Source organism: Nicotiana sylvestris, chromosome 6 (assembly GCF_000393655.2).
Source record: "Nicotiana sylvestris chromosome 6, ASM39365v2, whole genome shotgun sequence".
Lineage (NCBI taxonomy): Eukaryota > Viridiplantae > Streptophyta > Magnoliopsida > Solanales > Solanaceae > Nicotiana > Nicotiana sylvestris.
In genome coordinates, this window is record NC_091062.1 from 175,653,816 (window position 1) to 175,666,689 (window position 12,874).

The 12,874-nt window shown below is 34.8% G+C and overlaps 1 pseudogene; it reads right to left on the minus strand.

Annotated features, from left to right (window-relative positions):
- Positions 1 to 4,756: 4,756 nt before the first annotated feature.
- LOC138868157 (ABC transporter G family member 1-like) lies at positions 4,757 to 11,993 on the minus strand (annotated as a pseudogene).
- Between the last annotated feature and the right edge of the window lie 881 nt (positions 11,994 to 12,874).

The window sequence follows — 12,874 nt, forward strand, 5'->3', positions numbered from 1 at the left end:
ATACAAGGGATGAATAGTACTATGAATCGTGCGTGTCTCTCTCTCTCTCTCTCTCTCTCTCTCTATATATATATATATATATATATATAATATACTTACACTATATTATGCACTGAGTATAAGTCTATTAGGTAATATTATATCGAATATAGCTTACATATATAATATATATACTTACGCTATACTATGCACTAAGTATAAGTGTATTAGGTAATACTGTATCGAATATAGCTTATATATATACTTACGCTATACTATGCACTAAGTATAAGTGTATTAGGTAATACTGTATCGAATATAGCTTATATATATATACACTTACGCTATACTATGCACTAAGTATAAGTGTATTAGGTAATACTGTATCGAATATAGCTTATATATATATAATATATATATACTTACGCTATACTATGCACTGCGTATAAGTGTATTAGGGAAACTCCCCTTAGAATTTTGGTATTGTTGATATATGAAATGCCTTGTACGTGAGGTGACGAGTGCGTACTTGTGCTAATTGTTGAAAATCCTATTTTTATTAAGTAATTATAACTGTGTTTCTTTCCCTGCTTACACTACTTTCAATTTTAGCCTACTGTTAGCTTAGGGAAGCATGCCTAATTGATTTAATTGCTTTACGTGCTCAAACTACCTTATTTGAATTCAGTGCAGCATGCTAGGTTAGGAATACCTATTTTACCCTAGTATGAAATTTGGATTGAATGGAATATTCTTCGTGCTGCTGTGTGTTTACTTTGGGACTACGGGATGGTATCCCGGGAGATCCCCTGCTTGTTTACTTTGGGACTATGGATCAGTATTCCGGTAGATTCCCCTAGTATTGAGTATCTATATATGGGACTACAGATTTGTATTTCGGGAGATCCCCGCCAATATGAGTTGGACTACAGGACGACACTCGGGAGATTCACTGGATATTTATATTTGGGACTACAGGACGGTATCCTGGGTGATCCCCGATTGTTACCTCTGTATTGATCTATATTCCTTCTGTGATTATTTTGTCTCTGTTGTAGTTGCTATTGTTTCTTACTATCCTGTGTTACTTCTTACTGTTGTACTTAATTATACTGTCTTATTCTATTCTGTTATACCTTGTTTTTTATATAAACTTAGTAGGTCCCTCACTTTCCTCATCACTACCCGATTGAGGTTAGGCTTGGCACTTACTGAGTACCACTATGGTGTACTCATGCCCTTTCTGCGCATGTTTTTCATATGCAGATCCAGGTACTTCGACTAACCCCTACTACCCTTGAGGCGAGGCGATTCTCCAGAGACTTCGAGGTATATCTGTCGCGTCCGCAGACCGAGGAGTCTCTTTCTATTCTTTCTTAAAGTATTACCCCTTCTGTACTTACTTTTGTTTTGACATTCTGGAGTTAGATACTTGTAGACATTCAAAAGCTTGTCATTTCATGAGATTTCGGGTTTTGGAAAATTTCTTTCCAGAATTGTATTGTATATGTCGAGCGGAATCTTAAATGCTTCATTTTGATATTTTTTTCTACAGTCTTGGCTAGTTTTATTTTGTTGATTTCTTTTCCACAATTTATTAGGCTTACCTAGTCGTAGAGACTAGGTGCCGTCATGACAGTTTACGGAGGGCGAACTTGGGTCGTGACAACTTGTATAATAATTAATATTTACATACTAGTCCTAGGAGACTAGTATAAAAAGGGGATATTCATTTGTAACTCATCAAGCAAAACAATTAAGTTTTCTATGATAAAAAACTTCATTTGGCAAATTTCTCTTGCCTTTCTTATCTATAATTCCTTTAATGATCTTGAGTGTAGTAATTTAGACTGACTTGGCATAGGAAGATCGTGAATAAGTTGTACAGGATCGTGAGTAAATTATCAATTGTCGCACGTATACTTATTTAATGACTAAGGACGTAACATTAGCCTATATTTGGTTTGGCTTGGGATATTTTCTTCAGGCTAAATCCAGCTATGAATAATTCCTATCTTATATATACTGAAATACAAATATAATTTTCTACATAAGACGAAATAAGTAATTAAATCTATTAATTTGCAATATATATATATATAACATTATCTTAAATTAAATAACTAATAACATAAATTCTACTATTCTAAGATATGTTTGGGGGACAACCAGGTCCATTTGGTGGTGGTTGAGAAGTTAAAAGAAGCATCCCACGCACGACCGCACAAGCCGCAACTTTTATTTCTTTTTGCATATCCTCCCGAATATCGGCTTGCATTCGTGCCAGCATGTTCTCCATTCGTTGCTCCAGTGCACTATCAAGAAGTTGATGAAATTTGGATGTTTTAAAAACTTGATGGATAGGAATATTTGGAGGATTTTGAGCACCACAGGATACACAATTAGTGTCGAATGAGTTTGCCAGAAGATAATTTTTGGGACCAAGACCATATATTCTTCCTTTTTCGCCCCTCCAACTGTTTCAATCCAAGTTTTGAGTAGTTGCTCATCTGGTATAGTTTTCAACAAAACAAAACAGTTCCTTTGCTAGTATATTCTCTTTCCTCATCTCCATTTGTTGCCATGTTTATTTCCATCTCTGCATCATCTATTTCAAAACCTTCTTCATTCCTTGATGTTGAAGTCTAACCTACCTTCTCCTTAATAATTTTTGTAAATGTATTCTGAAAAAATTATAGTAATTAATTATTACATAGAATAAAGAGTTACCAAATAGTTAAAAATTTTGTGAAGACAGTCAAATTGTTCTGTAATGAAAGAAATGGACAATGGAGAAATAAACTTCTCTAATTGACTAAGTAAATAATAAAAAAATGTAAAAAATGTTCATTTAAATACAGATGGTCATCTTAATATCTTATCACTGTTATTTTCTTGATGTGCACAAGAAGAGGTGCTATAGAGTTGTTGTTTGTTTCTCAAGTTTAGAATGTACAAAATCTTAGAAGCTTTTCTTACAATTCATAGACAAAAAATAGCAGGGTAAGATAAAAGGTGCTTGTGATATTCTACCATAATTATGTCCTTGAACAATAACTTTAACACTAGTCATGTGGATATATTCTTGGGATAGAAGAAAAGAACCACGATAGCATATCGTAGTGCATCATAATAATAAGGCAAACAATAAACATACAACATAGACAAAATCAATTATCTTCTTTATGCTAACAGAAACAACAGGCTTCTATGCTTATTTTTGCTTTATTGAGAAAATGTATTTTTTGGTGTAGATTGACTGACCATATCTCATAAGTTCGTTCTAGTATAGTGAAAATGGTCTAGCTTCTGATGATTTCAGTATATAAAAAGAAAGCAACAAAGTTTCTTGCTTTCATAGGACAAAGGCTTAAGGTTCCTGTCTGCCAATGACAATTTAGTCTTAGATTCACAGGCTTGACTTGTTTCTTATTATTTTTATTTTATATTTTGTTGGTTACATTGTTGAAACATTAATTGTAACTTTAGAAATACATCTTATATATTGTTACCAAATATTTAGTGTGCAAGCTTGTTTTCTGTTGGAGCCTAGTTCAATGAAGATATTATGTCATTTTTAATTTTGTAAGCTTGTTTAGTGAACTATGGCAAGAGGAAGACATGAGTAAGATTTAATATCCTGCACTAACAAGATCTAAGAGTTAATGGCTGGAGAAATAGTTGATGAGCCAAGAATTGAAATAAGTCGAGTTCAATTTCTGGTGAATGTTCGTTTCGAATTTATTTAAGGCATATTTTTATTAATTTTAATTATGAAGTTGATCATAAGTAGTGACATTTAAGATTATGATGCAAATGGGGGGATTTCACATAAGGATCTTTAAATTTTTCTCCTGACATTACACCAGAAGAAGAAACATAAATGGCCCCAATTTGGGTTAACCTGCCTATCCCTCCATGCCCCCAATTTGAACATTTTGGGTTTATGTTTTGATTCTACTACGATACATTTGTGTTACCGTGTTCAAAATATGTTATTTAGCTATAAATTTGGCTAGGAAAGATCTGTAGCTACCATTTAGCAAGGAATAGTCCTTAGCTAATTCCTAGCTATATTGTGACTAAATTTTTGATCGAAAAATTTTGCAAGGAAATAGGACTTCTCTAGCTACATCCCTAGCTAAAGGCTTATATTAGCTAGGGAACTGAGGTCCCAAACTAAATTCCGATGCTAATGGCATGTTCTCCTGTGTATAACTTATCTATTGAAGATATATTTTTTATTTTTCTTATTCTGATTGGTGGAATGTCCTAATTGAAGATATTATTTTATTTGTACAAATTTATTTGTAGCATACAAAAAAAGATGTAGTTCCCTAGTGAAAATATTGATTTTACTTATATTGTTAATAATAATAAAGCCGTGATTTCCTTTTTAAAATGCCAATTACATTTGTTTCTTGATGTCAGAGACGTAATTTTCACACAACAACAACATACCCAATAAAATCTCACAAGCAGGATTTGAGAAAGAGATGTAATATTTCATAATTAAAAAGCATATTAAATTGCCCGAATAAACGGAAAAAAATGAACCAAATAAACATTCCGAACAAACTCTATATTAGTTATTACAAGTTATACATTAAAGAAAATTATGGCACCCGCTACCTTTAAATCCTAGATCCACCTCTAAACATGCACAAATTGAGAAATGGTCAAATCATTAAATCGCAAGGAACTGAGCGAATTACATCTTATACTTTGTTGGTAGGAATTTCACTAGATGAAGTGAGTCCATGGAAAGGTGAGGCAGCTACGGACTTGGCCATGATTTGTCTATTTTGGTTGATAGATCTGATATGGATCTTTTCACTACATGCATGACCTTTTCCTTTGTCTTGATAATCAGAAAGAACATCAAACGATACAAAATTAACGTTCCTACCAAAATGGCAAGGTCTATTCATTTTGAGTATGTTATTTCTACTTGCCATCTTTCTCTTAAGACATCTTCTCCACTCATTGTCTGATTATTTCCATTCAGATAATCCGTAAAGTTTAACCCTTCAAATTCATTCTTAAACATACCTTGGTAAGCATACGTTTGAAAGGAAATGTAGTATAATGGGTACTTCCAAATAGGTTTAGGCAATTTATCAGGTAATTGAAAAAAATCACCGGTTAAAATCATCAATCCTTCTATTGCTGCACCTATTACAATGCCAGTGAGCAAATTAGGTTCGATTGCCGCAACGTTCATCGTTAGAGTTTCGACTATCATCATACAAGTGAAGAGGATCAGAGTAAAGTAGCTGAAATGGACAAATCCACTTTGAAATCCAGTAATGAAATAGGCAATGGCACCTGGAACCAATGAATTTAATAGAAAGTATGATATAGAAGAAAGTGTGCTGCTTATTACAAAAGCAAAACATCCATAGTGCCCGTTCAAATTTTCTCGTTGAAATACCTGCAATTTTTATTGAAGTAGTTAAAATTAATTAGTCATGATACAAAATAAAATGCAGAATTCGTTAGTTATGTCATATGAAAAAAAAAAAGATATAGATATACCTTCATGTCCTCCACAAATGAAGGAAATCCATTAAATGTCATAAATGAAACAATGAAAGCCACCATAAAACCTCTTTCCAAAAAAATAATTTTTAAAACCAAGTTACGATTCATAAAACTATGTGACAATTACTAAGTTTATTGTATTGACATACTTTGAGAATTAACGAAGAAATTTCTAAAATTTCGTCAGAAGATTCTATATCCTGACCTCGATTGAACGATAGCTCGTGTCAACATCATAGTAGATGGAGTCAATACCTAAAGCAAGGGCGAAATAAGTAGCTAATCGCATCCAATAGTAGCCAAGATCGCGAAACATGTTCACAGCTGACCTCCTTGTCAACACTAGGCATTGTGTAGTAAAATTGGCATGGCTTCTTTTTTCCAATACTTCACCACCCTGAAAATAATATACTAATGAATGTCATAGAGTTTCTTCTCATTCCAAACAAGCAACCCTTTAGGGTTTTTTTCCTTACCCGTTGACATATTTCTACAACATGATTCTGAACTTTATAATAGCTCTCAAATGAATTTATGAGAAGATCCACTACTTCTTCGGTAGGTTTTCTTCCAGCTGATGAGCCTTGCTCAATATCCTATAATTATTTATGAACAGAAGGCAAGACATTCAATAAAAAGCAAACGTTGCCCTCTCTCTTAGAAAAGGGAAGTGTATACATTTGACTTACCTCATCAAAGTCTTTGTTTATTGTTTTCAGAAAATGGTCCGGCGGATTTTAAAGAGGCGGCCAAGGAATACCATTTGATGCAAAAAACTATCATAAAAGAAAATAAAAAGAGAGATTAAAAGCTGAACAATTATATATATATATATATATAGGGACAGATCTACTAATTCTTTGATTCAGTTAGTAAAATGGATCTTGAACTAAGAAATAGACCCTAGAAGCTAAAAAAGGCTATCATGCAATAATCGGGTTCATTGATATTCCTAGTGTTGTAGACAAAGGCGAACTCAGGATTTAAAAGTCACGGGTGCACTTTAGATTGAACTAAAATCTACTTTGTATATAGAGTGTCCACTACTAATATACTACTAATTTTTAAGAACATATACATGTATACATGAAATTTTTTCTAAACTTTACGGGTGCCGTGACCCATCTCAATATAGCATAGGTTCGCCCCTGATTATAAATGCTATCACACATATAATTATACTCAATTAGATGGAATTATTTGATCTTAAAGGAGATCTTCTATAATTTTGCACGTGAGAGGTTATTTCTTGGATTTATCCGGTTATTAATAACCTTATTATTTGTAGATAATAGTAGATAGAAATTACGATTGTAAGGAGCCCTGTTAAAACCAAGAAATATAAGCATGTCTGTCAATCCACACCAGAATAAATAGAGTTTTTCGAAAAAAATATGCTAGTGGAGGAAGATCTCCTAGGAATAAGAGATATAGGGAGTGTGTGCGTATATATATATATATATATATATATATATATATTTAGAGCTTGCATTTTACCTCAATTGCTGCACTAGTTGGACAAATATATACCATTAATCCTGAGGACAAAAGGCACAAGTTTTGAAAGAGGTTAAAAACTTCAACAATAGGTTGATGTATGGATGCAATAATGGTTTTTTCAAATCTTTGACGTGAAATTCTGCTCATCACATAATAAGATGCAGCACTGTCAAGGCCACTGCTTGGTTCGTCAAGGAAAGGAAGTTTTGGTCGCATTAGAATCTCCATGCAAATGCTTAATCACTTCTTTTCTCCTCCACTAATTCCTCCAATTCTTGTGTTCGTCGCATCTTGTAACCTCATCTCCTTTATACTCTTCTCTGCTATTCTTTTCTTCTCTGCTTTTGTCATAGAATCTGGCAGTTGAAGTTCTGCTGAGTATAACACTGCTTCTTTAACCGTTAGTGTTGCTATCAACGTTTCATCTTGAGTTACGCAACCCTGGTTTTATAGGAAAAATTACGATGAATTCTAATCTTAACAATCATCACAAGGGAACAATTGATTAAGGAGACGTTAATTAATAGAAAGAAAACTTAAATAATGATAGTATTAACTATTTAGCTAAAGGCTAGTTATCTTACAGATGTTCCATAAGAAAGTTTTTGTTTGTGACCATTGATCAGAATATCACCGTTCTGCCTCGTGCTGAAATCCAGTCGCCCTAAGAGGTAGTCATCTGGTAATCCGTCATAAATATTTCGAAAAGAGACTAACTAGCTAGCAGAACAATTTAATATAATATCCTCGCCCTCCCCTCTTTCTTTTTCTAAAGACACCAACAAAAAAGCCCAGAGCAATCTCATCAGTAGGGTTTGGAGAGGATAATATGTACCCAGTCAAGTAGGACTTAAAGCGCCTGAATCTGCACACGGGGTGCAGGGAATAAAGTGAGGATTCCAACTCAATAAGTAATAATAATAAATGAAGACTGAGCGATAAGATATCATGTAAAATCACATCAACATGCTATAATGAAGCAGTATAAAACCAGTAAAAGCGATGAAACAGTGAAAACATGTAAAAACACTTAGTTCAGAAGAAACTTCCTTAAAATACCATTTTTAACAGTTAAACAATTAAATGAAGAGCAGCTAGAACAGATAAACACATAAAAATCCACCCCTCGGGCAATATCATGGAACAACACCAGCCCATCGGGCTATATCTCATATCACAATGGGTACCCGTGCTCACTGGGAGTGTACAGACTCCAGGAGGGACCCCTTACGACCCAAGCGCAATATCAAGTCATCTTGTGGCATAATCAGTAGGCTCTCGGCCTTATATCAACAAGTCACCTCGTGGCGTACAATCTTAGGCCCTCGGCCTCATAATTATAAATCAATGTATCCTTACAACACTGGCCCTCGGTCTTACTCAGTCAGAATCTCATAAGCCACTCGGGCAACATTAAAACATGATGCTCAGCCCAAATTATCATTTAAAAATATCATTTAATGTGTTATAACAAAGTAAATATGGCTGAGTTATCAAATTAGTAGAATATAGCATGACTAGGTACAAGTATAAAGTCAAAACAGTGAGAAAATATCAGTAAAAATTTCATAAGGGTCCAAATAGTTGGCACAATGCCCAAATATGGCATTCAGCCCAAAACATGATGATATCAAATAGTTTTTAATCAAATACGTGGTAAAACAGTCATTCGGGATGGACTAAGTCACAATCCCCGACGGTACACGACCTCACGCTCGTCATCTAGCATGTGTGTCACCTGTGAAATTCAGGGTTTCATACCCTGAGGACAACATTTACAATCATTACTCAACTCTATCCTCTGATGACCCAAAATGTCATCTTTAAATTAAATAATCATCTCGGTATTTTTAAGACCTTGAAAAGCGGTATCAATAATTTCTCGACTTGCATGCACAGTCCGTATAATTTTTCGGAAGGTTTTTATGTGAAAAATGGATTAAATTGTGAACTAGAGCTTTAAAACTCAATTGAGTTGACTTCGGTCAACATTTTGAGCAAACGAACCCGGATAAAAGTTTTGACCATTCCGGTAGTTCCGTATCGTGAATTGGGACTTGGTTATATGCCCGAAAGTGAATTTGGAGGTCCCTAGATCAAATTATCGCCATTTAACGGAATCTAGAAATTTAAGGTTAAAGATTTCTTAGGTTTGACCGGAGAGTTGACTTTTTGATATCGGGGTCGGAATCTAGTTCTAAAATTTTTTATAGCTTTGTTATGTCATTTATGACTTGTGTGCAAAATTTGAAGTCAATCGGACTTGTTTTGGTAGGTTTTTGCATCGAATATAGAAGTTGGACGTTCTTAGTTTCATTATGTTTGAATGGGGATCTGATTCACGGTTTTAGCATTATTTGATGCGATTTGAGGTTTCGTCTAAGTCCGTATCATATTTTAAGACTTGTTGGTGTATTTTGTTGAAAACCCGAAGGCCTCGGGTGGATTTCGGAAGGTAAACAGGTAGAAAAAGCTGCTGAAATTCTCTTTGGGAAGCTGCTGTCTTTTTTTTACAGCATCATGTATAGTACCCCATGAACAGTACCATGTATAGTAACCCATGAACAGTGTCGTGTACGGTACCCCATGAACAGTACCCCCGCGAACAGTCGTGAACAGTGTGAACGCGTTTAGATTACCCGAATCTATTACTAGTTTTGGCATTTAATTGGTGATTTTTAATTGGGAAAATCTTGAAAACCCTCTTGGTTTAATTTGAAGATTTGAGGGTCGAGTTGATGTTGGATTTTAGTAAAATTGGTATGGTTGTACTCGTGGTTGGATGAGGTTTCATATGCCGTAATTTTTGTCGGGTTCCGAGACGTGGGCCCCACGGGCGAAATTTTAGTGCAATTTCGGATTTTTAATGGAAAATGTAGAATTTCATATAGAATTAATTCCTATAATATTTATTGACTGAATCGAATTGTTTATGACTAGATTTGGGAATTTCGGGCACGAATTCGCGATGCAAAGGCTTGTTGGAATTTTGAATTGGTTGCAAAGCGAGGTAAGTGTTTGGTCTAACCTTAGCTTGAGGGATTAGGAGTTGTGTCTTATTTGCTACATGTTAATTGTGGAGTACGACGTATAGGCATGGTGACGAGTATCTATACGTTGGTGTCAAGCATGCCCGTGAGTCTTATATTATAATTGTTATGACTCCGTTGTGGTTTATTGCACTTCATATGTTATTATTATTATTGTTCCCTTGCCGGAATGTTTTTTGATATTATTGTTCCCTTGCCGAGATGTTTGTTTGATATTATTGTTTCCCTTACCGGGATGTTATTGTTTTGATGTTGTTTCCCTTGCCGTTTATTTGATTGTTGTATTATTGTTCCCTTACCGGAATTTTATTGTGATTTCATTTATTTCCTTGCCCTTATTTCTTGTGATTGTTGTTTGGGTGAGGAAGAGTGTTAAAGCACGAAGGGTGATGCCGTGTATGATTTTGTGAGGAAGAGTGTAAAGCACGAAGGGTGATGTCGTGCCGCACGATGTACAATTCCGTGCCGATTATATTGATTTTATGGTGAGGAAGAGTGTAAAGCATGAAGGGTGATGCCGTGTAGTTTATATTGATTCTTATGGTGAGGACGAGAGTAAAAGCACGAAGGGTGATGTCGTGCACTTGTCCTTGGTTTTTTCTGATTCTAATTGAGTTATGTTGTCCTGTACGTTTATTTACTGATTTTCCGTTATCACTTGATTTTATTTCGATGTTATAGATTTCCCTACCCTATTTTCCTTGTGTTTGTTGCTTGAGTGAGGAAGAGTGTAAAGCACGAAGGATGATGCCGTGTATTGTTTTGGTGAGAGAGTGTTAAAGCACGAAGGGTGATGCAGTGTATTATTTTAGTGAAAGAGTGTTAAAGCACGAAGGGTGATGTCGTGCACTTTCTGTTTGCTGTGTTTACTTGTTATTAACAATTCAAGTGCATTAACTGTTTAGATCCCTTTACTGTTGTGATCCTTTGTGTTGGAATCCATAGTGTTTACAATACCTCGCCTTATTTTTTTAATATGTTCAATACTTCAAATTTCAAGAATTATTACATTTTTTAACTCAATTGATTTCTCAACTAAAGTTTCCTTAAACCGTTTGAGGTTGTACTTTACTTAAAAAGGAATTTCTACTATGTTTTGATTTATTAATTTCTCGTATTAAAGGTAATGATTCCTTCGATATTGTACTTTCATTGAAAATGGTATTTTCTTTATCAAATGATTTCAAAAAAAAAAAAAATTTCATCTTTTCTTGTTGATTTCCTAATTGGGTTGGAAGTTGTACTCTACTTTATGTTAAGTGAATGAGACTCCTTGAACACTCTTAATTGTATTGGGTTATGGAACCTATGAACTGAGTAACATGAAAATATTGTTGTGCAATGTGAGACAGAAATATGTGGGCACAAGGTGCCGGGGAAAATATTATGGTTTTATTTAATGACACGTGAGTTGTCCGTGCGGTTGTGACATAAATATGGGCACGAGGTGCCGTGAAAATATGAAAGTGGGCTGAGACATATATTATTTATGATTATGAAATGAGGTGTCACAAGGTGACCTTTATTCGAAAGAATTATATTCGAAAGATGCTTATCTGAAAGATATTTATTTGAAGAAAATATATTCGAAATATATTTATTGAAAAACATATTATCTTAGAGATTATTACTTGAAGGATTTATAGGCGAAAGATTTATATTTGAAGGACTTGATTAATTGATTGCAATTGTATTTATTATTTGTTGAGAAGCATTTATGGTGTTCTTGTTGCCTGTTATTTATATCACTGGTTGATCATTGTTGTCATCATTGTTATCTGCTTCCTATTATTTTCGTACGCTATTTTGCACAGGTTTATTTGGTAGTTTGGTCCTAGCCTCGTCACTACTTCGCCGAGGTTAGGTTAGACACTTACCAGCATATGGGGTCGGTTGTGCTGATATTACACTTCTGTACATTTTTGTGTACAGACCCAGGTATTTGATTGATAGTAGCTACTCGTTGCGGTGGAGACTCAAGGTAAACCTACTGCAGTGTTCGCAGTCCTCAGAGTCACCTTCAATTGTAATTATTTCCATTTGTTCCCTTTGTTTCGGAACAGTGATGTATTTATTTTGTATAACTACTCTTAGAAAGGCTTGTGACTTGTACCACCGGTTTTGGGAATTATAAATTGTTAAGAGTTATTGAATTTAAAGTTGGCAAATATCAATGTTATTTCAGTTAATGTTAGGCTTACTTAGTTTAGAGACTAGGTGCCATTACGACTCCTTCAGAGGGATTTTTGGGTCGTGACAAGTTGGTATCAGAGCTCTAAGTTCATAGGTTATACAATCATAAGCGAGTTTAGTAGAGTCTTGCGGATCGGTACGGAGACGTCTGTACTTATCTTTGAGAGGCTACAGAACTAGTAGGAAAAATTTCCACTTCATTCATTCCTTATCGTGCGACATTCAGCTTGAAGCATATATGTTATGTTCTTTTGCATCCACTCATGTATGGAATTGCGCACTATGCCAATGGTTTGTGATGCCGTAAAAGGTTATAAGTGAGCCAGGGCTGCTCAACCATTGTTACCACGTGTCGTTCAAAATCAAAGATATGAAAGCGCAAAGAGATCTTTTGGTTGTGCGCATGGGCGTGCATCAGATTCTGACATTTGGTTGATAAGTAAAATCTTAAGAAGGTTTAATTGGTTGCCTAATCATCACATGTGGATGTAGATCTAAAAATAGTTGGTCATATTAGAGGTTATGTGTTCGTATGGGATTTCTATTTAGCGAATGATATTTACTAGCAAGCCGAGACACTGGAAGAGGCGAGTTTAACTGTCACGAGG